Below are 26,087 nucleotides of genomic sequence, written 5' to 3'. Positions count from 1 at the left end.
CAAGCCGTGGGCAAGAAAATAGACGTCGTGTCGCGTCGTTGCAAGTGTTTGCGGGCTTGATATTGCTAAAATAGTTGACTCGAGAGTGGTGGAAATTGCCAACGGCCATACCACGCTGAATACACCGGTTCTCGTCCGATCACCGAAGTTAAGCAGCATCGGGCCCGGATAGTACTTGGATGGGTGACCGCCTGGGAACACCGGGTGCCGTTGGCTTTCAATATTTTTTTTCCGAAACGAACGTATTTTGAGGCATTCTCTGATGTTTTTAATTTTTTTCAAATAATTTATTTTGCAATGCCAGACATTGCATGCGTGATTTTGAATTGGTATGTTCCCTTTTGACACCATTCCATTTCATCTAGATGCGACCAGCTCTCTTGGGGCAATGCATTGGTGCTGTAGTAACCCGTATCTCTTCCACATTTATCCAAAGTTCGTTTTGAGATGGCAAATTACCTCCGTCTCCCGCCATCATATAGTATGGTCGTGGACGGCCCGATGTATGCAAGCCGTGGGCAAGAAAATAGACGTCGTGTCGCGTCGTTGCAAGTGTTTGCGGGCTTGATATTGCTAAAATAGTTGACTCGAGAGTGGTGGAAAATGCCAACGGCCATACCACGCTGAATACACCGGTTCTCGTCCGATCACCGAAGTTAAGCAGCATCGGGCCCGGATAGTACTTGGATGGGTGACCGCCTGGGAACACCGGGTGCCGTTGGCTTTCAATATTTTTTTTCCGAAACGAACGTATTTTGAGGCATTCTCTGATGTTTTAAATTTTTTTCAAATAATTTATTTTGCAATGCCAGACATTGCATGCGTGATTTTGAATTGGTATGTTCCCTTTTGACACCATTCCATTTCATCTAGATGCGACCAGCTCTCTTGGGGCAATGCATTGGTGCTGTAGTAACCCGTATCTCTTCCACATTTATCCAAAGTTCGTTTTGAGATGGCAAATTACCTCCGTCTCCCGCCATCATATAGTATGGTCGTGGACGGCCCGATGTATGCAAGCCGTGGGCAAGAAAATAGACGTCGTGTCGCGTCGTTGCAAGTGTTTGCGGGCTTGATATTGCTAAAATAGTTGACTCGAGAGTGGTGGAAATTGCCAACGGCCATACCACGCTGAATACACCGGTTCTCGTCCGATCACCGAAGTTAAGCAGCATCGGGCCCGGATAGTACTTGGATGGGTGACCGCCTGGGAACACCGGGTGCCGTTGGCTTTCAATATTTTTTTTCCGAAACGAACGTATTTTGAGGCATTCTCTGATGTTTTTAATTTTTTTCAAATAATTTATTTTGCAATGCCAGACATTGCATGCGTGATTTTGAATTGGTATGTTCCCTTTTGACACCATTCCATTTCATCTAGATGCGACCAGCTCTCTTGGGGCAATGCATTGGTGCTGTAGTAACCCGTATCTCTTCCACATTTATCCAAAGTTCGTTTTGAGATGGCAAATTACCTCCGTCTCCCGCCATCATATAGTATGGTCGTGGACGGCCCGATGTATGCAAGCCGTGGGCAAGAAAATAGACGTCGTGTCGCGTCGTTGCAAGTGTTTGCGGGCTTGATATTGCTAAAATAGTTGACTCGAGAGTGGTGGAAATTGCCAACGGCCATACCACGCTGAATACACCGGTTCTCGTCCGATCACCGAAGTTAAGCAGCATCGGGCCCGGATAGTACTTGGATGGGTGACCGCCTGGGAACACCGGGTGCCGTTGGCTTTCAATATTTTTTTTCCGAAACGAACGTATTTTGAGGCATTCTCTGATGTTTTTAATTTTTTTCAAATAATTTATTTTGCAATGCCAGACATTGCATGCGTGATTTTGAATTGGTATGTTCCCTTTTGACACCATTCCATTTCATCTAGATGCGACCAGCTCTCTTGGGGCAATGCATTGGTGCTGTAGTAACCCGTATCTCTTCCACATTTATCCAAAGTTCGTTTTGAGATGGCAAATTACCTCCGTCTCCCGCCATCATATAGTATGGTCGTGGACGGCCCGATGTATGCAAGCCGTGGGCAAGAAAATAGACGTCGTGTCGCGTCGTTGCAAGTGTTTGCGGGCTTGATATTGCTAAAATAGTTGACTCGAGAGTGGTGGAAATTGCCAACGGCCATACCATATGCACGCTTAAGATGGTGCACATGGTGTTAAATAACTATGTCTGTGAATGGAAATACATGCAATAAAAAAAAAAAAAAATACCACGCTGAATACACCGGTTCTCGTCCGATCACCGAAGTTAAGCAGCATCGGGCCCGGATAGTACTTGGATGGGTGACCGCCTGGGAACACCGGGTGCCGTTGGCTTTCAATATTTTTTTTCCGAAACGAACGTATTTTGAGGCATTCTCTGATGTTTTTAATTTTTTTCAAATAATTTATTTTGCAATGCCAGACATTGCATGCGTGATTTTGAATTGGTATGTTCCCTTTTGACACCATTCCATTTCATCTAGATGCGACCAGCTCTCTTGGGGCAATGCATTGGTGCTGTAGTAACCCGTATCTCTTCCACATTTATCCAAAGTTCGTTTTGAGATGGCAAATTACCTCCGTCTCCCGCCATCATATAGTATGGTCGTGGACGGCCCGATGTATGCAAGCCGTGGGCAAGAAAATAGACGTCGTGTCGCGTCGTTGCAAGTGTTTGCGGGCTTGATATTGCTAAAATAGTTGACTCGAGAGTGGTGGAAAATGCCAACGGCCATACCACGCTGAATACACCGGTTCTCGTCCGATCACCGAAGTTAAGCAGCATCGGGCCCGGATAGTACTTGGATGGGTGACCGCCTGGGAACACCGGGTGCCGTTGGCTTTCAATATTTTTTTTCCGAAACGAACGTATTTTGAGGCATTCTCTGATGTTTTAAATTTTTTTCAAATAATTTATTTTGCAATGCCAGACATTGCATGCGTGATTTTGAATTGGTATGTTCCCTTTTGACACCATTCCATTTCATCTAGATGCGACCAGCTCTCTTGGGGCAATGCATTGGTGCTGTAGTAACCCGTATCTCTTCCACATTTATCCAAAGTTCGTTTTGAGATGGCAAATTACCTCCGTCTCCCGCCATCATATAGTATGGTCGTGGACGGCCCGATGTATGCAAGCCGTGGGCAAGAAAATAGACGTCGTGTCGCGTCGTTGCAAGTGTTTGCGGGCTTGATATTGCTAAAATAGTTGACTCGAGAGTGGTGGAAATTGCCAACGGCCATACCACGCTGAATACACCGGTTCTCGTCCGATCACCGAAGTTAAGCAGCATCGGGCCCGGATAGTACTTGGATGGGTGACCGCCTGGGAACACCGGGTGCCGTTGGCTTTCAATATTTTTTTTCCGAAACGAACGTATTTTGAGGCATTCTCTGATGTTTTTAATTTTTTTCAAATAATTTATTTTGCAATGCCAGACATTGCATGCGTGATTTTGAATTGGTATGTTCCCTTTTGACACCATTCCATTTCATCTAGATGCGACCAGCTCTCTTGGGGCAATGCATTGGTGCTGTAGTAACCCGTATCTCTTCCACATTTATCCAAAGTTCGTTTTGAGATGGCAAATTACCTCCGTCTCCCGCCATCATATAGTATGGTCGTGGACGGCCCGATGTATGCAAGCCGTGGGCAAGAAAATAGACGTCGTGTCGCGTCGTTGCAAGTGTTTGCGGGCTTGATATTGCTAAAATAGTTGACTCGAGAGTGGTGGAAATTGCCAACGGCCATACCACGCTGAATACACCGGTTCTCGTCCGATCACCGAAGTTAAGCAGCATCGGGCCCGGATAGTACTTGGATGGGTGACCGCCTGGGAACACCGGGTGCCGTTGGCTTTCAATATTTTTTTTCCGAAACGAACGTATTTTGAGGCATTCTCTGATGTTTTTAATTTTTTTCAAATAATTTATTTTGCAATGCCAGACATTGCATGCGTGATTTTGAATTGGTATGTTCCCTTTTGACACCATTCCATTTCATCTAGATGCGACCAGCTCTCTTGGGGCAATGCATTGGTGCTGTAGTAACCCGTATCTCTTCCACATTTATCCAAAGTTCGTTTTGAGATGGCAAATTACCTCCGTCTCCCGCCATCATATAGTATGGTCGTGGACGGCCCGATGTATGCAAGCCGTGGGCAAGAAAATAGACGTCGTGTCGCGTCGTTGCAAGTGTTTGCGGGCTTGATATTGCTAAAATAGTTGACTCGAGAGTGGTGGAAATTGCCAACGGCCATACCACGCTGAATACACCGGTTCTCGTCCGATCACCGAAGTTAAGCAGCATCGGGCCCGGATAGTACTTGGATGGGTGACCGCCTGGGAACACCGGGTGCCGTTGGCTTTCAATATTTTTTTTCCGAAACGAACGTATTTTGAGGCATTCTCTGATGTTTTTAATTTTTTTCAAATAATTTATTTTGCAATGCCAGACATTGCATGCGTGATTTTGAATTGGTATGTTCCCTTTTGACACCATTCCATTTCATCTAGATGCGACCAGCTCTCTTGGGGCAATGCATTGGTGCTGTAGTAACCCGTATCTCTTCCACATTTATCCAAAGTTCGTTTTGAGATGGCAAATTACCTCCGTCTCCCGCCATCATATAGTATGGTCGTGGACGGCCCGATGTATGCAAGCCGTGGGCAAGAAAATAGACGTCGTGTCGCGTCGTTGCAAGTGTTTGCGGGCTTGATATTGCTAAAATAGTTGACTCGAGAGTGGTGGAAATTGCCAACGGCCATACCACGCTGAATACACCGGTTCTCGTCCGATCACCGAAGTTAAGCAGCATCGGGCCCGGATAGTACTTGGATGGGTGACCGCCTGGGAACACCGGGTGCCGTTGGCTTTCAATATTTTTTTTCCGAAACGAACGTATTTTGAGGCATTCTCTGATGTTTTTAATTTTTTTCAAATAATTTATTTTGCAATGCCAGACATTGCATGCGTGATTTTGAATTGGTATGTTCCCTTTTGACACCATTCCATTTCATCTAGATGCGACCAGCTCTCTTGGGGCAATGCATTGGTGCTGTAGTAACCCGTATCTCTTCCACATTTATCCAAAGTTCGTTTTGAGATGGCAAATTACCTCCGTCTCCCGCCATCATATAGTATGGTCGTGGACGGCCCGATGTATGCAAGCCGTGGGCAAGAAAATAGACGTCGTGTCGCGTCGTTGCAAGTGTTTGCGGGCTTGATATTGCTAAAATAGTTGACTCGAGAGTGGTGGAAATTGCCAACGGCCATACCACGCTGAATACACCGGTTCTCGTCCGATCACCGAAGTTAAGCAGCATCGGGCCCGGATAGTACTTGGATGGGTGACCGCCTGGGAACACCGGGTGCCGTTGGCTTTCAATATTTTTTTTCCGAAACGAACGTATTTTGAGGCATTCTCTGATGTTTTAAATTTTTTTCAAATAATTTATTTTGCAATGCCAGACATTGCATGCGTGATTTTGAATTGGTATGTTCCCTTTTGACACCATTCCATTTCATCTAGATGCGACCAGCTCTCTTGGGGCAATGCATTGGTGCTGTAGTAACCCGTATCTCTTCCACATTTATCCAAAGTTCGTTTTGAGATGGCAAATTACCTCCGTCTCCCGCCATCATATAGTATGGTCGTGGACGGCCCGATGTATGCAAGCCGTGGGCAAGAAAATAGACGTCGTGTCGCGTCGTTGCAAGTGTTTGCGGGCTTGATATTGCTAAAATAGTTGACTCGAGAGTGGTGGAAATTGCCAACGGCCATACCACGCTGAATACACCGGTTCTCGTCCGATCACCGAAGTTAAGCAGCATCGGGCCCGGATAGTACTTGGATGGGTGACCGCCTGGGAACACCGGGTGCCGTTGGCTTTCAATATTTTTTTTCCGAAACGAACGTATTTTGAGGCATTCTCTGATGTTTTTAATTTTTTTCAAATAATTTATTTTGCAATGCCAGACATTGCATGCGTGATTTTGAATTGGTATGTTCCCTTTTGACACCATTCCATTTCATCTAGATGCGACCAGCTCTCTTGGGGCAATGCATTGGTGCTGTAGTAACCCGTATCTCTTCCACATTTATCCAAAGTTCGTTTTGAGATGGCAAATTACCTCCGTCTCCCGCCATCATATAGTATGGTCGTGGACGGCCCGATGTATGCAAGCCGTGGGCAAGAAAATAGACGTCGTGTCGCGTCGTTGCAAGTGTTTGCGGGCTTGATATTGCTAAAATAGTTGACTCGAGAGTGGTGGAAATTGCCAACGGCCATACCACGCTGAATACACCGGTTCTCGTCCGATCACCGAAGTTAAGCAGCATCGGGCCCGGATAGTACTTGGATGGGTGACCGCCTGGGAACACCGGGTGCCGTTGGCTTTCAATATTTTTTTTCCGAAACGAACGTATTTTGAGGCATTCTCTGATGTTTTTAATTTTTTTCAAATAATTTATTTTGCAATGCCAGACATTGCATGCGTGATTTTGAATTGGTATGTTCCCTTTTGACACCATTCCATTTCATCTAGATGCGACCAGCTCTCTTGGGGCAATGCATTGGTGCTGTAGTAACCCGTATCTCTTCCACATTTATCCAAAGTTCGTTTTGAGATGGCAAATTACCTCCGTCTCCCGCCATCATATAGTATGGTCGTGGACGGCCCGATGTATGCAAGCCGTGGGCAAGAAAATAGACGTCGTGTCGCGTCGTTGCAAGTGTTTGCGGGCTTGATATTGCTAAAATAGTTGACTCGAGAGTGGTGGAAATTGCCAACGGCCATACCACGCTGAATACACCGGTTCTCGTCCGATCACCGAAGTTAAGCAGCATCGGGCCCGGATAGTACTTGGATGGGTGACCGCCTGGGAACACCGGGTGCCGTTGGCTTTCAATATTTTTTTTCCGAAACGAACGTATTTTGAGGCATTCTCTGATGTTTTTAATTTTTTTCAAATAATTTATTTTGCAATGCCCGACATTGCATGCGTGATTTTGAATTGGTATGTTCCCTTTTGACACCATTCCATTTCATCTAGATGCGACCAGCTCTCTTGGGGCAATGCATTGGTGCTGTAGTAACCCGTATCTCTTCCACATTTATCCAAAGTTCGTTTTGAGATGGCAAATTACCTCCGTCTCCCGCCATCATATAGTATGGTCGTGGACGGCCCGATGTATGCAAGCCGTGGGCAAGAAAATAGACGTCGTGTCGCGTCGTTGCAAGTGTTTGCGGGCTTGATATTGCTAAAATAGTTGACTCGAGAGTGGTGGAAATTGCCAACGGCCATACCACGCTGAATACACCGGTTCTCGTCCGATCACCGAAGTTAAGCAGCATCGGGCCCGGATAGTACTTGGATGGGTGACCGCCTGGGAACACCGGGTGCCGTTGGCTTTCAATATTTTTTTTCCGAAACGAACGTATTTTGAGGCATTCTCTGATGTTTTTAATTTTTTTCAAATAATTTATTTTGCAATGCCAGACATTGCATGCGTGATTTTGAATTGGTATGTTCCCTTTTGACACCATTCCATTTCATCTAGATGCGACCAGCTCTCTTGGGGCAATGCATTGGTGCTGTAGTAACCCGTATCTCTTCCACATTTATCCAAAGTTCGTTTTGAGATGGCAAATTACCTCCGTCTCCCGCCATCATATAGTATGGTCGTGGACGGCCCGATGTATGCAAGCCGTGGGCAAGAAAATAGACGTCGTGTCGCGTCGTTGCAAGTGTTTGCGGGCTTGATATTGCTAAAATAGTTGACTCGAGAGTGGTGGAAATTGCCAACGGCCGTGAGGACGTGTCTGTGTTCCGGTTCTGTGTGTGCGTTTCCCCGGCGTTCGAGGCTTCGATCGCCGGGAGGGGTGAAACTCGCTGCCTCCCCTAGTGCTTGTGGCGGAGAAGTTTTTTTTGTGGTGGAGTTTTCCCCTTTTTTCTTTATCAGGCCTGTTTAGGGCTTGAGGTGCGTGATTGGTTCTTTTCTTTCCTTGTTAAGGTAGTAAATTAGAATGCCTTACGATAGGAAGGCCACGCTAATTATAAGTCTCAATGACTTAAAAGAAAGCGCTACGGCCCTAGAGGTCCATCGATTCATCGGTGTCGAGCTCGGGCTAAAATTGGAAGATTTGGTGGCTATTCAGTTTGGAATTACTAGGAAAACAGTTTATGTTAAGGTGATAAATGAAGAATTAGTGGAAAAAATTTTGCGGTCGAAAGGGGGGCCCATCGACTTTCCTTCAGAAGCCGATAAGCGGGGAACGGCGACCTTGGAGTCGGCCTCTAGCAGGGCAACCTTTGTTAAGGTGGTCTCACTCCCGCCTGAAGTCCCCAGATTTGAGGTGGAAATGGCCCTCGGAAAATACGGCAAGGTGGTCTCCCACACGGACAACCAGTGGATTGGGCAGGGTCTGTACAAAATCAGTACAGGTACCCGAACAGTCAAGATGTACATTAAGAGCCCCATACCATCATATATCCCTATCGCCGGGTTTAGAGCTGTAATACACTACGACGGGCAAAAGCAAACCTGTTCCAGGTGTGGGAGTGAGGAGCACCTTAGAGTCAAATGCACAATGATGAAGACGAGTACGGCTTATGCGGATGCATTGCGGGGAAAGAAGTCAAACACGGAGGAGGAAATTCCGCTGGTGCCAATTCCGGAGGAAGATAATGGTACTGATGCAATCGGGGAGAATACAGGGGCAGAGGATTCTTTAGAAGGTGAAAAGCGGCGAGGAACTACGCGAGCCCCCCCGACCAGCGAAGATGATGACTCGGGCAGTGACGGACCGGCAGAGGCCAACGGAATCGGGCGTAAGCGGAGGAAGGGGTCAAGGAACAGGGGGCGGGGTAAAAGGATTTCGACTTCCGTTACCCTTAGCAATTTAATGGAGGCCACCGGCGCGGAAGGGGAAGCTTGCAACGGGGAACGAGGGGAGAGGGGGAACAGCGAGGCCGGGACTAAGGAGATGGACATTCAGGAGGAGGGGCGAGAAGGAAGTGTGGAAATGCTGGCAGACAAGCTGAGCAATAAAAAAATGGAATGGTTGGTGGGGCATAGTGAATCGGAGCCGTGTCGGGGGAGAGAGAGTGGGGGCAGCCGGGCCTCCGTTGACGCCCCGGGAGGGGAAGTGGCCCCGGGGCTGATTGGCGCGGTGGCGTCGAATGGGGGGGTGGTGGCGGTTTTGGCGGGCGGGACCAGGCAGAAAGAAGGTGAAATGGCAGTGGACCACGGTCTGCAGGGGGCGGAGGCTGAAGCGAGCGGTGACTTCACAGTGGTCGACCGGCGGGCCAGGAGGGTAAAGGAAATCGGAAAGAAGAAAGAGGTGTTGCGCGGCAGCGTCACTGCGGGTGAGCATGGAGAAGAGGCTCGGGGCAGCGCCAGTGAGAGCAGTGTTGCGGACGACCTTGAGGAGAGCACCAGCCGATTCTGGAGGGGGTGCAAAAAGGTGGCGGCGGAGCAAAAGCGGACAAAATGGCCTAGCGGCGACTGCGGCAGTGCTGGACCACGTCCGGCATTGGAGGACTGGGCCGAAAAGTTTGCGTATGTTAAAGAAGGTAAATTTAAAATCACGAATAGGGAATCGAATAATTTGGAAACGGAAAAGCCGCTTTCACCTAAAGCAAATATATAGATTGGAATACCTCCCTACCGAATATCCTTTGAACACCGAAATGGACACAAAACTAAAAATAGGCACGCTAAATGTGTGTGGGATCAGAAGCAAGGAAAGGATAGAAAGAGTTTTTGACCTTTTTCAAAAAGAAGGTCTGGACATCCTTTTGTTGCAAGAGGTCACGGGAAGCGCATATTGGGACTCAGGGCCTGCGCAGATATATATGAATACTATAGAACAGGAAAGAGGCACCGCCATATTGTTAAAAAAAAGCATTATCCCACAAAAGATTACAATGTTACCATCTGGGAGGGCGATGGCCATGTACGTACTCGGAATAAAGATAATCAATGTGTACGGCCCGGCCGGCACTAGGAAATTACAGGAAAGGAGGGAATTCTACACGAGGGACCTCCTCCCCCTTTTGAACGGGTTTCAAGGAATGGCACTCCTAGGCGGGGATTTTAATGCAATAATAGACGAAAAAGACAGCCAAAATAACCGAGAAGGATCAGGGAAATACCCAATATGCGGCCCCCTTAAAGCAATTATAAATAACCTCAGGGCAGTTGACGTAGTAAAACTATCCAACGGCAATGACATCCTCCCGTACACCATTTACAGGGAAAACTGGGCAACCCGGCAGGACCGTTTCTATGCATCCCTCGACATGAAGACCCGTATATCGTCCTATTCGGTGCTTCCAGTAACATGCTCCGATCACTGCGCGGTCCTGATCTCCGTCAAAGGATCCCCGAACAGAACGGGGCCAAAGGCAAGGGCAAAGGAATGGAGGTTGAATACTGAGCTGTTTCACGAACAAGACACCAAAGAAATACTGAGGGAGAACATCCAACTGTGGGTAAAAAAGTGGAGTGGAATGGACCCAATTAAAAGATGGGAGATGACGAAAGTCCATATTAGAAGGCTCTTTGCACATTTGCAAAGAATAAGAGCGGAAGAAACAAGAGAAACCATGCTCTTTTATAGGGAAGCGCTCCAAGAAAGTTTAAAATCTAGGAATAAGGGAAGGAGCAACTGGGAAGAAACTAAAGAACTGAAGAGGAAAATTTTTAGTATTGAACAGCAAAGGGCAAAAATACAATCTTGGCAAAAAAGCAAACTATCCCTGCCAGAGGAAGAGGCCTCTGTTTATTACCTGGGGAGAAGATTAAAGGAGTGCAGAAATAATATATTAAACAACGGAATATTTAATGAAAACGGAAGTAGAATAGAGGAGGAAAGTGAAATGATAGACCATGTATACAACCACTTTGTGGCTCTCCTGTCAGGAAATAACACCACACGAAAGGGTAAGTCACCAGACTCCACGCCACTCCCGACACTCCCAGTGGAAATGGCAGAGAGAATGGCGGAAATATACACGAGAGAGGAGTGTGAGGACGCCCTGAGATGGCTCCCCAAGGGGAGGTCTCCTGGTCCCGACGGAATTCCTTACGAATTCTATGAAGAATTTTGGAAAGATCTGAAAGATATACTGATTCCAGCATTTGAGTCCATTTTCAAAAAAAATATTCTCGCCAAGACCCAAAGTGAGGGAAAAATAGTACTCGTACCGAAAAAGAAAGAACCGAGAGTAATAAATGACTACAGACCTATCACACTCCTGAATGCCGATTATAAAATAATGGCGAAAATCGTGAAAACTAGGCTGAGTGAAGGCCTAGCGACGATAATCGGCCCTGACGAACACATAGTAGGGCAGGGAAAAAATATAATATCAGCACTGACGACCATCAGGGACGTGATAGCGAGCCACGATCATAGGCGGGACGAAGGTCTCAAACTAATAGCGGTTGATCTGGACAAGGCATTTGATAGAGTGGAAGTCTATCACGTACTTGACACCTTGAAAGAGATGGGCTTCCCGGAAATATTCTTGGAAAATATTAAAATGTTCACGAAAAACATCAGTTCAAGAGTAAAATTGAGCGCGGGGGTAGAAACAAGGCCGTTTCCTGTAACAAGATCCATTAGACAAGGATGTCCACTATCAATGATTCTCTTTTCAGTAACACTGGAGCCCCTATTACACCGTCTCCGCAGGATTCTGAAAGGTATCCCTGTGGGGAACGAAAAAATAACCGCGGTAGCGTACGCGGACGATATAACGATCTTCGCCAAAGACCAAACGGAGGTTGACATAATCGAGAAATCGCTAAAAGAATATGAAAACGAAAGCGGGCAAAAGGTGAATGTGGAAAAAACGAAGGCCATGCTAATAAAAGACGTCGACTTCACTGGTACTGGTAAATGGAAAGAGGTAACTTCAGTAGACATCCTCGGAATACCATGGAGAAGAACGTTGACGGACACAACTATCGCAGCATGGGAAAAGACAACGTCAACGATCAAAGGAACTATTGCACAATTGAGAGATAGAAACCTCAATATTTACCAGAAAGTCCTTGCGATCAATGCATTAATATATTCCAAGGCCTGGTTCACTGCACAAATCCTTCCGTTGCCAGATAAAAATGGGGCCGTAATGACCAAAATAGCAATGCAATATCTGTGGAGTGGGCAACTGCTAAGGGTGGCAAAGAGCCAGACCTGTCTCCCCAAGGGCAAAGGAGGCCTAGGGATGATTGATGTGCGGGACAAGGCCATTGCCCTCTACGCAAAAACAGTAATTAACACCTTAACTGGCGACTGTCAACAGTCAAAACATCTATTAAAGGTGGCATTGGATGCACCTAGGCAAGATAGAATTATGACAAAAACTATCAGGACAGTTAAAGACATAGTAGAAAAGATGTCGAGAGAAACGAGAGCAACCACAAAGTCCATCTACAGAATACTGAGAAACGACGACTATTGTCAAATCAATATAGAAAAACACATCGTATCAGTAAACTGGAAGAGAGTCTGGAGAAATATCAACAAAAACAGCATGAACTTAAGGACAAAGAGCGCCTTTTTTCTATTTGCTAACTACATAGTAACAACCCAACAAATCAAAAAAAACCTAAAGCTGTCCGGGAACAACGAATGCGAACACTGCGATGCAGCCGACACGCAAGACCACAGGGTGTTTGAATGCAACATATCAAGACAAAGATGGGGCCTAATAAAAAAAGCTTTTAGAGTATTCAATACATTCGGAGAAAAGAATATAGGTAATAGGAATATAATGCTAATGGACTTCAACCTCTTCCCCAGCGGAAAAATGGAAATTATGTGCTGGCTAATAGGACAACATCTACTGACGGTAAACAAGTGGGTGGAAATAGATATGGGAACTTGGTGGGAGAACGTTAAAAAAGAAAGTAAGAACTTAGAAAAACGGCTACAACCATATTGGAAAATAGTAGAACAACTGGTCACAGAAGAAGGCACGGTGGAAAGTCCGGGGTAAAAAAAGAGGGAATGTTATTGAAGTAATGTATCGACGTATATGGGAAGTAATATAATACTCATAAATGTACCAAACAAAAAAAAAAAAAAATTTTAAATGTAAATATAATGTCCTAAAGTAAATGTAATAAATATACCCATATATGTGTATTTATAAATAAATAGGAATAAAGTTTTACTGCTTACCAAAGCCTAGTTTGGGCAGTTAAGATTTTGAACTGCTTTCAAAGGATGTAACTGCCTGTGTGCCATTGTAACATTTTGATGTAAAATGTAAAAAACTATTATTTTCCATTATTTAAAAAAAAAAAAACAATTAATGTATTATTCTATTGACTGTAAAGCACACAACCATGTAATGCAATGTTGGGGCTAGTGCCCTAGAAATAAAGTTATAAAAAAAAATACCACGCTGAATTCACCGGTTCTCGTCCGATCACCGAAGTTAAGCAGCATCGGGCCCGGATAGTACTTGGATGGGTGACCGCCTGGGAACACCGGGTGCCGTTGGCTTTCAATATTTTTTTTCCGAAACGAACGTATTTTGAGGCATTCTCTGATGTTTTTAATTTTTTTCAAATAATTTATTTTGCAATGCCAGACATTGCATGCGTGATTTTGAATTGGTATGTTCCCTTTTGACACCATTCCATTTCATCTAGATGCGACCAGCTCTCTTGGGGCAATGCATTGGTGCTGTAGTAACCCGTATCTCTTCCACATTTATCCAAAGTTCGTTTTGAGATGGCAAATTACCTCCGTCTCCCGCCATCATATAGTATGGTCGTGGACGGCCCGATGTATGCAAGCCGTGGGCAAGAAAATAGACGTCGTGTCGCGTCGTTGCAAGTGTTTGCGGGCTTGATATTGCTAAAATAGTTGACTCGAGAGTGGTGGAAATTGCCAACGGCCATACCACGCTGAATACACCGGTTCTCGTCCGATCACCGAAGTTAAGCAGCATCGGGCCCGGATAGTACTTGGATGGGTGACCGCCTGGGAACACCGGGTGCCGTTGGCTTTCAATATTTTTTTTCCGAAACGAACGTATTTTGAGGCATTCTCTGATGTTTTTAATTTTTTTCAAATAATTTATTTTGCAATGCCAGACATTGCATGCGTGATTTTGAATTGGTATGTTCCCTTTTGACACCATTCCATTTCATCTAGATGCGACCAGCTCTCTTGGGGCAATGCATTGGTGCTGTAGTAACCCGTATCTCTTCCACATTTATCCAAAGTTCGTTTTGAGATGGCAAATTACCTCCGTCTCCCGCCATCATATAGTATGGTCGTGGACGGCCCGATGTATGCAAGCCGTGGGCAAGAAAATAGACGTCGTGTCGCGTCGTTGCAAGTGTTTGCGGGCTTGATATTGCTAAAATAGTTGACTCGAGAGTGGTGGAAATTGCCAACGGCCATACCACGCTGAATACACCGGTTCTCGTCCGATCACCGAAGTTAAGCAGCATCGGGCCCGGATAGTACTTGGATGGGTGACCGCCTGGGAACACCGGGTGCCGTTGGCTTTCAATATTTTTTTTCCGAAACGAACGTATTTTGAGGCATTCTCTGATGTTTTTAATTTTTTTCAAATAATTTATTTTGCAATGCCAGACATTGCATGCGTGATTTTGAATTGGTATGTTCCCTTTTGACACCATTCCATTTCATCTAGATGCGACCAGCTCTCTTGGGGCAATGCATTGGTGCTGTAGTAACCCGTATCTCTTCCACATTTATCCAAAGTTCGTTTTGAGATGGCAAATTACCTCCGTCTCCCGCCATCATATAGTATGGTCGTGGACGGCCCGATGTATGCAAGCCGTGGGCAAGAAAATAGACGTCGTGTCGCGTCGTTGCAAGTGTTTGCGGGCTTGATATTGCTAAAATAGTTGACTCGAGAGTGGTGGAAATTGCCAACGGCCATACCACGCTGAATACACCGGTTCTCGTCCGATCACCGAAGTTAAGCAGCATCGGGCCCGGATAGTACTTGGATGGGTGACCGCCTGGGAACACCGGGTGCCGTTGGCTTTCAATATTTTTTTTCCGAAACGAACGTATTTTGAGGCATTCTCTGATGTTTTTAATTTTTTTCAAATAATTTATTTTGCAATGCCAGACATTGCATGCGTGATTTTGAATTGGTATGTTCCCTTTTGACACCATTCCATTTCATCTAGATGCGACCAGCTCTCTTGGGGCAATGCATTGGTGCTGTAGTAACCCGTATCTCTTCCACATTTATCCAAAGTTCGTTTTGAGATGGCAAATTACCTCCGTCTCCCGCCATCATATAGTATGGTCGTGGACGGCCCGATGTATGCAAGCCGTGGGCAAGAAAATAGACGTCGTGTCGCGTCGTTGCAAGTGTTTGCGGGCTTGATATTGCTAAAATAGTTGACTCGAGAGTGGTGGAAATTGCCAACGGCCATACCACGCTGAATACACCGGTTCTCGTCCGATCACCGAAGTTAAGCAGCATCGGGCCCGGATAGTACTTGGATGGGTGACCGCCTGGGAACACCGGGTGCCGTTGGCTTTCAATATTTTTTTTCCGAAACGAACGTATTTTGAGGCATTCTCTGATGTTTTTAATTTTTTTCAAATAATTTATTTTGCAATGCCAGACATTGCATGCGTGATTTTGAATTGGTATGTTCCCTTTTGACACCATTCCATTTCATCTAGATGCGACCAGCTCTCTTGGGGCAATGCATTGGTGCTGTAGTAACCCGTATCTCTTCCACATTTATCCAAAGTTCGTTTTGAGATGGCAAATTACCTCCGTCTCCCGCCATCATATAGTATGGTCGTGGACGGCCCGATGTATGCAAGCCGTGGGCAAGAAAATAGACGTCGTGTCGCGTCGTTGCAAGTGTTTGCGGGCTTGATATTGCTAAAATAGTTGACTCGAGAGTGGTGGAAATTGCCAACGGCCATACCACGCTGAATACACCGGTTCTCGTCCGATCACCGAAGTTAAGCAGCATCGGGCCCGGATAGTACTTGGATGGGTGACCGCCTGGGAACACCGGGTGCCGTTGGCTTTCAATATTTTTTTTCCGAAACGAACGTATTTTGAGGCATTCTCTGATGTTTTTAATTTTTTTCAAATAATTTATTTTGCAATGCCAGACATTGCATGCGTGATTTTGAATTGGTATGTTCCCTTTTGACACCATTCCATTTCATCTAGATGCGACCAGCTCTCTTGGGGCAATGCATTGGTGCTGTAGTAACCCGTATCTCTTCCACATTTATCCAAAGTTCGTTTTGAGATGGCAAATTACCTCCGTCTCCCGCCATCATATAGTATGGTCGTGGACGGCCCGATGTATGCAAGCCGTGGGCAAGAAAATAGACGTCGTGTCGCGTCGTTGCAAGTGTTTGCGGGCTTGATATTGCTAAAATAGTTGACTCGAGAGTGGTGGAAATTGCCAACGGGCATACCACGCTGAATACACCGGTTTTCGTCCGATCACCGAAGTTAAGCAGCATCGGGCCCGGATAGTACTTGGATGGGTGACCGCCTGGGAACACCGGGTGCCGTTGGCTTTCAATATTTTTTTTCCGAAACGAACGTATTTTGAGGCATTCTCTGATGTTTTTAATTTTTTTCAAATAATTTATTTTGCAATGCCAGACATTGCATGCGTGATTTTGAATTGGTATGTTCCCTTTTGACACCATTCCATTTCATCTAGATGCGACCAGCTCTCTTGGGGCAATGCATTGGTGCTGTAGTAACCCGTATCTCTTCCACATTTATCCAAAGTTCGTTTTGAGATGGCAAATTACCTCCGTCTCCCGCCATCATATAGTATGGTCGTGGACGGCCCGATGTATGCAAGCCGTGGGCAAGAAAATAGACGTCGTGTCGCGTCGTTGCAAGGGTTTGCGGGCTTGATATTGCTAAAATAGTTGACTCGAGAGTGGTGGAAATTGCCAACGGCCATACCACGCTGAATACACCGGTTCTCGTCCGATCACCGAAGTTAAGCAGCATCGGGCCCGGATAGTACTTGGATGGGTGACCGCCTGGGAACACCGGGTGCCGTTGGCTTTCAATATTTTTTTTCCGAAACGAACGTATTTTGAGGCATTCTCTGATGTTTTTAATTTTTTTCAAATAATTTATTTTGCAATGCCAGACATTGCATGCGTGATTTTGAATTGGTATGTTCCCTTTTGACACCATTCCATTTCATCTAGATGCGACCAGCTCTCTTGGGGCAATGCATTGGTGCTGTAGTAACCCGTATCTCTTCCACATTTATCCAAAGTTCGTTTTGAGATGGCAAATTACCTCCGTCTCCCGCCATCATATAGTATGGTCGTGGACGGCCCGATGTATGCAAGCCGTGGGCAAGAAAATAGACGTCGTGTCGCGTCGTTGCAAGTGTTTGCGGGCTTGATATTGCTAAAATAGTTGACTCGAGAGTGGTGGAAATTGCCAACGGCCATACCACGCTGAATACACCGGTTCTCGTCCGATCACCGAAGTTAAGCAGCATCGGGCCCGGATAGTACTTGGATGGGTGACCGCCTGGGAACACCGGGTGCCGTTGGCTTTCAATATTTTTTTTCCGAAACGAACGTATTTTGAGGCATTCTCTGATGTTTTTAATTTTTTTCAAATAATTTATTTTGCAATGCCAGACATTGCATGCGTGATTTTGAATTGGTATGTTCCCTTTTGACACCATTCCATTTCATCTAGATGCGACCAGCTCTCTTGGGGCAATGCATTGGTGCTGTAGTAACCCGTATCTCTTCCACATTTATCCAAAGTTCGTTTTGAGATGGCAAATTACCTCCGTCTCCCGCCATCATATAGTATGGTCGTGGACGGCCCGATGTATGCAAGCCGTGGGCAAGAAAATAGACGTCGTGTCGCGTCGTTGCAAGTGTTTGCGGGCTTGATATTGCTAAAATAGTTGACTCGAGAGTGGTGGAAATTGCCAACGGCCATACCACGCTGAATACACCGGTTCTCGTCCGATCACCGAAGTTAAGCAGCATCGGGCCCGGATAGTACTTGGATGGGTGACCGCCTGGGAACACCGGGTGCCGTTGGCTTTCAATATTTTTTTTCCGAAACGAACGTATTTTGAGGCATTCTCTGATGTTTTTAATTTTTTTCAAATAATTTATTTTGCAATGCCAGACATTGCATGCGTGATTTTGAATTGGTATGTTCCCTTTTGACACCATTCCATTTCATCTAGATGCGACCAGCTCTCTTGGGGCAATGCATTGGTGCTGTAGTAACCCGTATCTCTTCCACATTTATCCAAAGTTCGTTTTGAGATGGCAAATTACCTCCGTCTCCCGCCATCATATAGTATGGTCGTGGACGGCCCGATGTATGCAAGCCGTGGGCAAGAAAATAGACGTCGTGTCGCGTCGTTGCAAGTGTTTGCGGGCTTGATATTGCTAAAATAGTTGACTCGAGAGTGGTGGAAATTGCCAACGGCCATACCACGCTGAATACACCGGTTCTCGTCCGATCACCGAAGTTAAGCAGCATCGGGCCCGGATAGTACTTGGATGGGTGACCGCCTGGGAACACCGGGTGCCGTTGGCTTTCAATATTTTTTTTCCGAAACGAACGTATTTTGAGGCATTCTCTGATGTTTTTAATTTTTTTCAAATAATTTATTTTGCAATGCCAGACATTGCATGCGTGATTTTGAATTGGTATGTTCCCTTTTGACACCATTCCATTTCATCTAGATGCGACCAGCTCTCTTGGGGCAATGCATTGGTGCTGTAGTAACCCGTATCTCTTCCACATTTATCCAAAGTTCGTTTTGAGATGGCAAATTACCTCCGTCTCCCGCCATCATATAGTATGGTCGTGGACGGCCCGATGTATGCAAGCCGTGGGCAAGAAAATAGACGTCGTGTCGCGTCGTTGCAAGTGTTTGCGGGCTTGATATTGCTAAAATAGTTGACTCGAGAGTGGTGGAAATTGCCAACGGCCATACCACGCTGAATACACCGGTTCTCGTCCGATCACCGAAGTTAAGCAGCATCGGGCCCGGATAGTACTTGGATGGGTGACCGCCTGGGAACACCGGGTGCCGTTGGCTTTCAATATTTTTTTTCCGAAACGAACGTATTTTGAGGCATTCTCTGATGTTTTTAATTTTTTTCAAATAATTTATTTTGCAATGCCAGACATTGCATGCGTGATTTTAAATTGGTATGTTCCCTTTTGACACCATTCCATTTCATCTAGATGCGACCAGCGTCTTGGGGCAATGCATTGGTGCTGTAGTAACCCGTATCTCTTCCACATTTATCCAAAGTTCGTTTTGAGATGGCAAATTACCTCCGTCTCCCGCCATCATATAGTATGGTCGTGGACGGCCCGATGTATGCAAGCCGTGGGCAAGAAAATAGACGTCGTGTCGCGTCGTTGCAAGTGTTTGCGGGCTTGATATTGCTAAAATAGTTGACTCGAGAGTGGTGGAAATTGCCAACGGCCATACCACTCTGAATACACCGGTTCTCGTCCGATCACCGAAGTTAAGCAGCATCGGGCCCGGATAGTACTTGGATGGGTGACCGCCTGGGAACACCGGGTGCCGTTGGCTTTCAATATTTTTTTTCCGAAACGAACGTATTTTGAGGCATTCTCTGATGTTTTTAATTTTTTTCAAATAATTTATTTTGCAATGCCAGACATTGCATGCGTGATTTTGAATTGGTATGTTCCCTTTTGACACCATTCCATTTCATCTAGATGCGACCAGCTCTCTTGGGGCAATGCATTGGTGCTGTAGTAACCCGTATCTCTTCCACATTTATCCAAAGTTCGTTTTGAGATGGCAAATTACCTCCGTCTCCCGCCATCATATAGTATGGTCGTGGACGGCCCGATGTATGCAAGCCGTGGGCAAGAAAATAGACGTCGTGTCGCGTCGTTGCAAGGGTTTGCGGGCTTGATATTGCTAAAATAGTTGACTCGAGAGTGGTGGAAATTGCCAACGGCCATACCACGCTGAATACACCGGTTCTCGTCCGATCACCGAAGTTAAGCAGCATCGGGCCCGGATAGTACTTGGATGGGTGACCGCCTGGGAACACCGGGTGCCGTTGGCTTTCAATATTTTTTTTCCGAAACGAACGTATTTTGAGGCATTCTCTGATGTTTTTAATTTTTTTCAAATAATTTATTTTGCAATGCCAGACATTGCATGCGTGATTTTGAATTGGTATGTTCCCTTTTGACACCATTCCATTTCATCTAGATGCGACCAGCTCTCTTGGGGCAATGCATTGGTGCTGTAGTAACCCGTATCTCTTCCACATTTATCCAAAGTTCGTTTTGAGATGGCAAATTACCTCCGTCTCCCGCCATCATATAGTATGGTCGTGGACGGCCCGATGTATGCAAGCCGTGGGCAAGAAAATAGACGTCGTGTCGCGTCGTTGCAAGGGTTTGCGGGCTTGATATTGCTAAAATAGTTGACTCGAGAGTGGTGGAAATTGCCAACGGCCATACCACGCTGAATACACCGGTTCTCGTCCGATCACCGAAGTTAAGCAGCATCGGGCCCGGATAGTACTTGGAATGGTGACCGCCTGGGAACACCGGGTGCCGTTGGCTTTCAATATTTTTTTTCCGAAACGAACGTATTTTGAGGCATTCTCTGATGTTTTTAATTTTTTTCAAATAATTTATTTTGCAATGCCAGACATTGCATGCGTGATTTTGAATTGGTATGTTCCCTTTTGACACCATTCCATTTCATCTAGATGCGACCAGCTCTCTTGGGGCAATGCATTGGTGCTGTAGTAACCCGTATCTCTTCCACATTTATCCAAAGTTCGTTTTGAGATGGCAAATTACCTCCGTCTCCCGCCATCATATAGTATGGTCGTGGACGGCCCGATGTATGCAAGCCGTGGGCAAGAAAATAGACGTCGTGTCGCGTCGTTGCAAGTGTTTGCGGGCTTGATATTGCTAAAATAGTTGACTCGAGAGTGGTGGAAATTGCCAACGGCCATACCACGCTGAATACACCGGTTCTCGTCCGATCACCGAAGTTAAGCAGCATCGGGCCCGGATAGTACTTGGATGGGTGACCGCCTGGGAACACCGGGTGCCGTTGGCTTTCAATATTTTTTTTCCGAAACGAACGTATTTTGAGGCATTCTCTGATGTTTTTAATTTTTTTCAAATAATTTATTTTGCAATGCCAGACATTGCATGCGTGATTTTGAATTGGTATGTTCCCTTTTGACACCATTCCATTTCATCTAGATGCGACCAGCTCTCTTGGGGCAATGCATTGGTGCTGTAGTAACCCGTATCTCTTCCACATTTATCCAAAGTTCGTTTTGAGATGGCAAATTACCTCCGTCTCCCGCCATCATATAGTATGGTCGTGGACGGCCCGATGTATGCAAGCCGTGGGCAAGAAAATAGACGTCGTGTCGCGTCGTTGCAAGTGTTTGCGGGCTTGATATTGCTAAAATAGTTGACTCGAGAGTGGTGGAAATTGCCAACGGCCATACCACGCTGAATACACCGGTTCTCGTCCGATCACCGAAGTTAAGCAGCATCGGGCCCGGATAGTACTTGGATGGGTGACCGCCTGGGAACACCGGGTGCCGTTGGCTTTCAATATTTTTTTTCCGAAACGAACGTATTTTGAGGCATTCTCTGATGTTTTTAATTTTTTTCAAATAATTTATTTTGCAATGCCAGACATTGCATGCGTGATTTTGAATTGGTATGTTCCCTTTTGACACCATTCCATTTCATCTAGATGCGACCAGCTCTCTTGGGGCAATGCATTGGTGCTGTAGTAACCCGTATCTCTTCCACATTTATCCAAAGTTCGTTTTGAGATGGCAAATTACCTCCGTCTCCCGCCATCATATAGTATGGTCGTGGACGGCCCGATGTATGCAAGCCGTGGGCAAGAAAATAGACGTCGTGTCGCGTCGTTGCAAGTGTTTGCGGGCTTGATATTGCTAAAATAGTTGACTCGAGAGTGGTGGAAATTGCCAACGGCCATACCACGCTGAATACACCGGTTCTCGTCCGATCACCGAAGTTAAGCAGCATCGGGCCCGGATAGTACTTGGATGGGTGACCGCCTGGGAACACCGGGTGCCGTTGGCTTTCAATATTTTTTTTCCGAAACGAACGTATTTTGAGGCATTCTCTGATGTTTTTAATTTTTTTCAAATAATTTATTTTGCAATGCCAGACATTGCATGCGTGATTTTAAATTGGTATGTTCCCTTTTGACACCATTCCATTTCATCTAGATGCGACCAGCGTCTTGGGGCAATGCATTGGTGCTGTAGTAACCCGTATCTCTTCCACATTTATCCAAAGTTCGTTTTGAGATGGCAAATTACCTCCGTCTCCCGCCATCATATAGTATGGTCGTGGACGGCCCGATGTATGCAAGCCGTGGGCAAGAAAATAGACGTCGTGTCGCGTCGTTGCAAGTGTTTGCGGGCTTGATATTGCTAAAATAGTTGACTCGAGAGTGGTGGAAATTGCCAACGGCCATACCACTCTGAATACACCGGTTCTCGTCCGATCACCGAAGTTAAGCAGCATCGGGCCCGGATAGTACTTGGATGGGTGACCGCCTGGGAACACCGGGTGCCGTTGGCTTTCAATATTTTTTTTCCGAAACGAACGTATTTTGAGGCATTCTCTGATGTTTTTAATTTTTTTCAAATAATTTATTTTGCAATGCCAGACATTGCATGCGTGATTTTGAATTGGTATGTTCCCTTTTGACACCATTCCATTTCATCTAGATGCGACCAGCTCTCTTGGGGCAATGCATTGGTGCTGTAGTAACCCGTATCTCTTCCACATTTATCCAAAGTTCGTTTTGAGATGGCAAATTACCTCCGTCTCCCGCCATCATATAGTATGGTCGTGGACGGCCCGATGTATGCAAGCCGTGGGCAAGAAAATAGACGTCGTGTCGCGTCGTTGCAAGTGTTTGCGGGCTTGATATTGCTAAAATAGTTGACTCGAGAGTGGTGGAAATTGCCAACGGCCATACCACGCTGAATACACCGGTTCTCGTCCGATCACCGAAGTTAAGCAGCATCGGGCCCGGATAGTACTTGGATGGGTGACCGCCTGGGAACACCGGGTGCCGTTGGCTTTCAATATTTTTTTTCCGAAACGAACGTATTTTGAGGCATTCTCTGATGTTTTTAATTTTTTTCAAATAATTTATTTTGCAATGCCAGACATTGCATGCGTGATTTTGAATTGGTATGTTCCCTTTTGACACCATTCCATTTCATCTAGATGCGACCAGCTCTCTTGGGGCAATGCATTGGTGCTGTAGTAACCCGTATCTCTTCCACATTTATCCAAAGTTCGTTTTGAGATGGCAAATTACCTCCGTCTCCCGCCATCATATAGTATGGTCGTGGACGGCCCGATGTATGCAAGCCGTGGGCAAGAAAATAGACGTCGTGTCGCGTCGTTGCAAGTGTTTGCGGGCTTGATATTGCTAAAATAGTTGACTCGAGAGTGGTGGAAATTGCCAACGGCCATACCACGCTGAATACACCGGTTCTCGTCCGATCACCGAAGTTAAGCAGCATCGGGCCCGGATAGTACTTGGATGGGTGACCGCCTGGGAACACCGGGTGCCGTTGGCTTTCAATATTTTTTTTCCGAAACGAACGTATTTTGAGGCATTCTCTGATGTTTTAAATTTTTTTCAAATAATTTATTTTGCAATGCCAGACATTGCATGCGTGATTTTGAATTGGTATGTTCCCTTTTGACACCATTCCATTTCATCTAGATGCGACCAGCTCTCTTGGGGCAATGCATTGGTGCTGTAGTAACCCGTATCTCTTCCACATTTATCCAAAGTTCGTTTTGAGATGGCAAATTACCTCCGTCTCCCGCCATCATATAGTATGGTCGTGGACGGCCCGATGTATGCAAGCCGTGGGCAAGAAAATAGACGTCGTGTCGCGTCGTTGCAAGTGTTTGCGGGCTTGATATTGCTAAAATAGTTGACTCGAGAGTGGTGGAAATTGCCAACGGCCATACCACGCTGAATACACCGGTTCTCGTCCGATCACCGAAGTTAAGCAGCATCGGGCCCGGATAGTACTTGGATGGGTGACCGCCTGGGAACACCGGGTGCCGTTGGCTTTCAATATTTTTTTTCCGAAACGAACGTATTTTGAGGCATTCTCTGATGTTTTTAATTTTTTTCAAATAATTTATTTTGCAATGCCCGACATTGCATGCGTGATTTTGAATTGGTATGTTCCCTTTTGACACCATTCCATTTCATCTAGATGCGACCAGCTCTCTTGGGGCAATGCATTGGTGCTGTAGTAACCCGTATCTCTTCCACATTTATCCAAAGTTCGTTTTGAGATGGCAAATTACCTCCGTCTCCCGCCATCATATAGTATGGTCGTGGACGGCCCGAGGTATGCAAGCCGTGGGCAAGAAAATAGACGTCGTGTCGCGTCGTTGCAAGTGTTTGCGGGCTTGATATTGCTAAAATAGTTGACTCGAGAGTGGTGGAAATTGCCAACGGCCATACCACGCTGAATACACCGGTTCTCGTCCGATCACCGAAGTTAAGCAGCATCGGGCCCGGATAGTACTTGGATGGGTGACCGCCTGGGAACACCGGGTGCCGTTGGCTTTCAATATTTTTTTTCCGAAACGAACGTATTTTGAGGCATTCTCTGATGTTTTTAATTTTTTTCAAATAATTTATTTTGCAATGCCAGACATTGCATGCGTGATTTTGAATTGGTATGTTCCCTTTTGACACCATTCCATTTCATCTAGATGCGACCAGCTCTCTTGGGGCAATGCATTGGTGCTGTAGTAACCCGTATCTCTTCCACATTTATCCAAAGTTCGTTTTGAGATGGCAAATTACCTCCGTCTCCCGCCATCATATAGTATGGTCGTGGACGGCCCGATGTATGCAAGCCGTGGGCAAGAAAATAGACGTCGTGTCGCGTCGTTGCAAGTGTTTGCGGGCTTGATATTGCTAAAATAGTTGACTCGAGAGTGGTGGAAATTGCCAACGGCCATACCACGCTGAATACACCGGTTCTCGTCCGATCACCGAAGTTAAGCAGCATCGGGCCCGGATAGTACTTGGATGGGTGACCGCCTGGGAACACCGGGTGCCGTTGGCTTTCAATATTTTTTTTCCGAAACGAACGTATTTTGAGGCATTCTCTGATGTTTTTAATTTTTTTCAAATAATTTATTTTGCAATGCCAGACATTGCATGCGTGATTTTGAATTGGTATGTTCCCTTTTGACACCATTCCATTTCATCTAGATGCGACCAGCTCTCTTGGGGCAATGCATTGGTGCTGTAGTAACCCGTATCTCTTCCACATTTATCCAAAGTTCGTTTTGAGATGGCAAATTACCTCCGTCTCCCGCCATCATATAGTATGGTCGTGGACGGCCCGATGTATGCAAGCCGTGGGCAAGAAAATAGACGTCGTGTCGCGTCGTTGCAAGTGTTTGCGGGCTTGATATTGCTAAAATAGTTGACTCGAGAGTGGTGGAAATTGCCAACGGCCATACCACGCTGAATACACCGGTTCTCGTCCGATCACCGAAGTTAAGCAGCATCGGGCCCGGATAGTACTTGCATGGGTGACCGCCTGGGAACACCGGGTGCCGTTGGCTTTCAATATTTTTTTTCCGAAACGAACGTATTTTGAGGCATTCTCTGATGTTTTAAATTTTTTTCAAATAATTTATTTTGCAATGCCAGACATTGCATGCGTGATTTTGAATTGGTATGTTCCCTTTTGACACCATTCCATTTCATCTAGATGCGACCAGCTCTCTTGGGGCAATGCATTGGTGCTGTAGTAACCCGTATCTCTTCCACATTTATCCAAAGTTCGTTTTGAGATGGCAAATTACCTCCGTCTCCCGCCATCATATAGTATGGTCGTGGACGGCCCGATGTATGCAAGCCGTGGGCAAGAAAATAGACGTCTTGTCGCGTCGTTGCAAGTGTTTGCGGGCTTGATATTGCTAAAATAGTTG

At 45.9% G+C, this 26,087-nt stretch overlaps 38 non-coding genes and 2 pseudogenes across 38 annotated transcripts; all 40 read left to right on the top strand.

Annotated features, from left to right (window-relative positions):
• Positions 1-97: 97 nt before the first annotated feature.
• LOC139688795 (5S ribosomal RNA) lies at positions 98-216 on the top strand. Its single transcript, XR_011700868.1, has one exon. It is a non-coding gene; the product is annotated as a 5S ribosomal RNA (ribosomal RNA).
• Positions 217-605: 389 nt separating this feature from the next.
• LOC139688794 (5S ribosomal RNA) lies at positions 606-724 on the top strand. The gene has a single exon (XR_011700867.1). It is a non-coding gene; the product is annotated as a 5S ribosomal RNA (ribosomal RNA).
• Positions 725-1,113: 389 nt separating this feature from the next.
• Positions 1,114-1,232, top strand: LOC139688793 (5S ribosomal RNA). The gene has a single exon (XR_011700866.1). It is a non-coding gene; the product is annotated as a 5S ribosomal RNA (ribosomal RNA).
• Positions 1,233-1,621: 389 nt separating this feature from the next.
• On the top strand, positions 1,622-1,740 carry LOC139688792 (5S ribosomal RNA). Its single transcript, XR_011700865.1, has one exon. It is a non-coding gene; the product is annotated as a 5S ribosomal RNA (ribosomal RNA).
• A 485-nt stretch (positions 1,741-2,225) lies between these two features.
• Positions 2,226-2,324, top strand: LOC139688721 (5S ribosomal RNA; annotated as a pseudogene).
• A 399-nt stretch (positions 2,325-2,723) lies between these two features.
• LOC139688791 (5S ribosomal RNA) lies at positions 2,724-2,842 on the top strand. Its single transcript, XR_011700864.1, has one exon. It is a non-coding gene; the product is annotated as a 5S ribosomal RNA (ribosomal RNA).
• Positions 2,843-3,231: 389 nt separating this feature from the next.
• On the top strand, positions 3,232-3,350 carry LOC139688789 (5S ribosomal RNA). The gene has a single exon (XR_011700862.1). It is a non-coding gene; the product is annotated as a 5S ribosomal RNA (ribosomal RNA).
• Positions 3,351-3,739: 389 nt separating this feature from the next.
• Positions 3,740-3,858, top strand: LOC139688788 (5S ribosomal RNA). The gene has a single exon (XR_011700861.1). It is a non-coding gene; the product is annotated as a 5S ribosomal RNA (ribosomal RNA).
• Positions 3,859-4,247: 389 nt separating this feature from the next.
• Positions 4,248-4,366, top strand: LOC139688787 (5S ribosomal RNA). The gene has a single exon (XR_011700860.1). It is a non-coding gene; the product is annotated as a 5S ribosomal RNA (ribosomal RNA).
• A 389-nt stretch (positions 4,367-4,755) lies between these two features.
• Positions 4,756-4,874, top strand: LOC139688786 (5S ribosomal RNA). The gene has a single exon (XR_011700859.1). It is a non-coding gene; the product is annotated as a 5S ribosomal RNA (ribosomal RNA).
• A 389-nt stretch (positions 4,875-5,263) lies between these two features.
• On the top strand, positions 5,264-5,382 carry LOC139688785 (5S ribosomal RNA). The gene has a single exon (XR_011700858.1). It is a non-coding gene; the product is annotated as a 5S ribosomal RNA (ribosomal RNA).
• A 389-nt stretch (positions 5,383-5,771) lies between these two features.
• LOC139688784 (5S ribosomal RNA) lies at positions 5,772-5,890 on the top strand. The gene has a single exon (XR_011700857.1). It is a non-coding gene; the product is annotated as a 5S ribosomal RNA (ribosomal RNA).
• A 389-nt stretch (positions 5,891-6,279) lies between these two features.
• Positions 6,280-6,398, top strand: LOC139688783 (5S ribosomal RNA). The gene has a single exon (XR_011700856.1). It is a non-coding gene; the product is annotated as a 5S ribosomal RNA (ribosomal RNA).
• A 389-nt stretch (positions 6,399-6,787) lies between these two features.
• LOC139688782 (5S ribosomal RNA) lies at positions 6,788-6,906 on the top strand. Its single transcript, XR_011700855.1, has one exon. It is a non-coding gene; the product is annotated as a 5S ribosomal RNA (ribosomal RNA).
• A 389-nt stretch (positions 6,907-7,295) lies between these two features.
• Positions 7,296-7,414, top strand: LOC139688781 (5S ribosomal RNA). Its single transcript, XR_011700854.1, has one exon. It is a non-coding gene; the product is annotated as a 5S ribosomal RNA (ribosomal RNA).
• Positions 7,415-13,419: 6,005 nt separating this feature from the next.
• On the top strand, positions 13,420-13,518 carry LOC139688736 (5S ribosomal RNA; annotated as a pseudogene).
• A 399-nt stretch (positions 13,519-13,917) lies between these two features.
• LOC139688779 (5S ribosomal RNA) lies at positions 13,918-14,036 on the top strand. Its single transcript, XR_011700853.1, has one exon. It is a non-coding gene; the product is annotated as a 5S ribosomal RNA (ribosomal RNA).
• A 389-nt stretch (positions 14,037-14,425) lies between these two features.
• Positions 14,426-14,544, top strand: LOC139688777 (5S ribosomal RNA). The gene has a single exon (XR_011700851.1). It is a non-coding gene; the product is annotated as a 5S ribosomal RNA (ribosomal RNA).
• Positions 14,545-14,933: 389 nt separating this feature from the next.
• LOC139688776 (5S ribosomal RNA) lies at positions 14,934-15,052 on the top strand. Its single transcript, XR_011700850.1, has one exon. It is a non-coding gene; the product is annotated as a 5S ribosomal RNA (ribosomal RNA).
• A 389-nt stretch (positions 15,053-15,441) lies between these two features.
• On the top strand, positions 15,442-15,560 carry LOC139688775 (5S ribosomal RNA). The gene has a single exon (XR_011700849.1). It is a non-coding gene; the product is annotated as a 5S ribosomal RNA (ribosomal RNA).
• A 389-nt stretch (positions 15,561-15,949) lies between these two features.
• Positions 15,950-16,068, top strand: LOC139688774 (5S ribosomal RNA). The gene has a single exon (XR_011700848.1). It is a non-coding gene; the product is annotated as a 5S ribosomal RNA (ribosomal RNA).
• A 389-nt stretch (positions 16,069-16,457) lies between these two features.
• On the top strand, positions 16,458-16,576 carry LOC139688693 (5S ribosomal RNA). Its single transcript, XR_011700791.1, has one exon. It is a non-coding gene; the product is annotated as a 5S ribosomal RNA (ribosomal RNA).
• Positions 16,577-16,965: 389 nt separating this feature from the next.
• On the top strand, positions 16,966-17,084 carry LOC139688773 (5S ribosomal RNA). Its single transcript, XR_011700847.1, has one exon. It is a non-coding gene; the product is annotated as a 5S ribosomal RNA (ribosomal RNA).
• A 389-nt stretch (positions 17,085-17,473) lies between these two features.
• Positions 17,474-17,592, top strand: LOC139688772 (5S ribosomal RNA). The gene has a single exon (XR_011700846.1). It is a non-coding gene; the product is annotated as a 5S ribosomal RNA (ribosomal RNA).
• Positions 17,593-17,981: 389 nt separating this feature from the next.
• On the top strand, positions 17,982-18,100 carry LOC139688771 (5S ribosomal RNA). Its single transcript, XR_011700845.1, has one exon. It is a non-coding gene; the product is annotated as a 5S ribosomal RNA (ribosomal RNA).
• Positions 18,101-18,489: 389 nt separating this feature from the next.
• Positions 18,490-18,608, top strand: LOC139688770 (5S ribosomal RNA). Its single transcript, XR_011700844.1, has one exon. It is a non-coding gene; the product is annotated as a 5S ribosomal RNA (ribosomal RNA).
• Positions 18,609-18,997: 389 nt separating this feature from the next.
• Positions 18,998-19,116, top strand: LOC139688769 (5S ribosomal RNA). The gene has a single exon (XR_011700843.1). It is a non-coding gene; the product is annotated as a 5S ribosomal RNA (ribosomal RNA).
• Positions 19,117-19,504: 388 nt separating this feature from the next.
• On the top strand, positions 19,505-19,623 carry LOC139689226 (5S ribosomal RNA). The gene has a single exon (XR_011701280.1). It is a non-coding gene; the product is annotated as a 5S ribosomal RNA (ribosomal RNA).
• Positions 19,624-20,012: 389 nt separating this feature from the next.
• LOC139688768 (5S ribosomal RNA) lies at positions 20,013-20,131 on the top strand. The gene has a single exon (XR_011700842.1). It is a non-coding gene; the product is annotated as a 5S ribosomal RNA (ribosomal RNA).
• A 389-nt stretch (positions 20,132-20,520) lies between these two features.
• On the top strand, positions 20,521-20,639 carry LOC139688697 (5S ribosomal RNA). The gene has a single exon (XR_011700795.1). It is a non-coding gene; the product is annotated as a 5S ribosomal RNA (ribosomal RNA).
• Positions 20,640-21,028: 389 nt separating this feature from the next.
• LOC139688766 (5S ribosomal RNA) lies at positions 21,029-21,147 on the top strand. The gene has a single exon (XR_011700840.1). It is a non-coding gene; the product is annotated as a 5S ribosomal RNA (ribosomal RNA).
• A 389-nt stretch (positions 21,148-21,536) lies between these two features.
• LOC139688765 (5S ribosomal RNA) lies at positions 21,537-21,655 on the top strand. Its single transcript, XR_011700839.1, has one exon. It is a non-coding gene; the product is annotated as a 5S ribosomal RNA (ribosomal RNA).
• A 389-nt stretch (positions 21,656-22,044) lies between these two features.
• Positions 22,045-22,163, top strand: LOC139688763 (5S ribosomal RNA). Its single transcript, XR_011700838.1, has one exon. It is a non-coding gene; the product is annotated as a 5S ribosomal RNA (ribosomal RNA).
• A 388-nt stretch (positions 22,164-22,551) lies between these two features.
• On the top strand, positions 22,552-22,670 carry LOC139689225 (5S ribosomal RNA). Its single transcript, XR_011701279.1, has one exon. It is a non-coding gene; the product is annotated as a 5S ribosomal RNA (ribosomal RNA).
• Positions 22,671-23,059: 389 nt separating this feature from the next.
• Positions 23,060-23,178, top strand: LOC139688762 (5S ribosomal RNA). Its single transcript, XR_011700837.1, has one exon. It is a non-coding gene; the product is annotated as a 5S ribosomal RNA (ribosomal RNA).
• Positions 23,179-23,567: 389 nt separating this feature from the next.
• On the top strand, positions 23,568-23,686 carry LOC139688761 (5S ribosomal RNA). The gene has a single exon (XR_011700836.1). It is a non-coding gene; the product is annotated as a 5S ribosomal RNA (ribosomal RNA).
• A 389-nt stretch (positions 23,687-24,075) lies between these two features.
• LOC139688760 (5S ribosomal RNA) lies at positions 24,076-24,194 on the top strand. The gene has a single exon (XR_011700835.1). It is a non-coding gene; the product is annotated as a 5S ribosomal RNA (ribosomal RNA).
• A 389-nt stretch (positions 24,195-24,583) lies between these two features.
• LOC139688759 (5S ribosomal RNA) lies at positions 24,584-24,702 on the top strand. The gene has a single exon (XR_011700834.1). It is a non-coding gene; the product is annotated as a 5S ribosomal RNA (ribosomal RNA).
• Positions 24,703-25,091: 389 nt separating this feature from the next.
• LOC139688758 (5S ribosomal RNA) lies at positions 25,092-25,210 on the top strand. The gene has a single exon (XR_011700833.1). It is a non-coding gene; the product is annotated as a 5S ribosomal RNA (ribosomal RNA).
• Positions 25,211-25,599: 389 nt separating this feature from the next.
• LOC139689193 (5S ribosomal RNA) lies at positions 25,600-25,718 on the top strand. Its single transcript, XR_011701249.1, has one exon. It is a non-coding gene; the product is annotated as a 5S ribosomal RNA (ribosomal RNA).
• The last annotated feature ends 369 nt before the right edge of the window (positions 25,719-26,087 follow it).

Source organism: Hetaerina americana, unplaced genomic scaffold (assembly GCF_022747635.1).
Source record: "Hetaerina americana unplaced genomic scaffold, ioHetAmer1.1.p SCAF_216, whole genome shotgun sequence".
Taxonomy (NCBI): Eukaryota; Metazoa; Arthropoda; class Insecta; order Odonata; family Calopterygidae; genus Hetaerina; species Hetaerina americana.
This window is presented reverse-complemented; position numbering and strand designations above follow the sequence as displayed.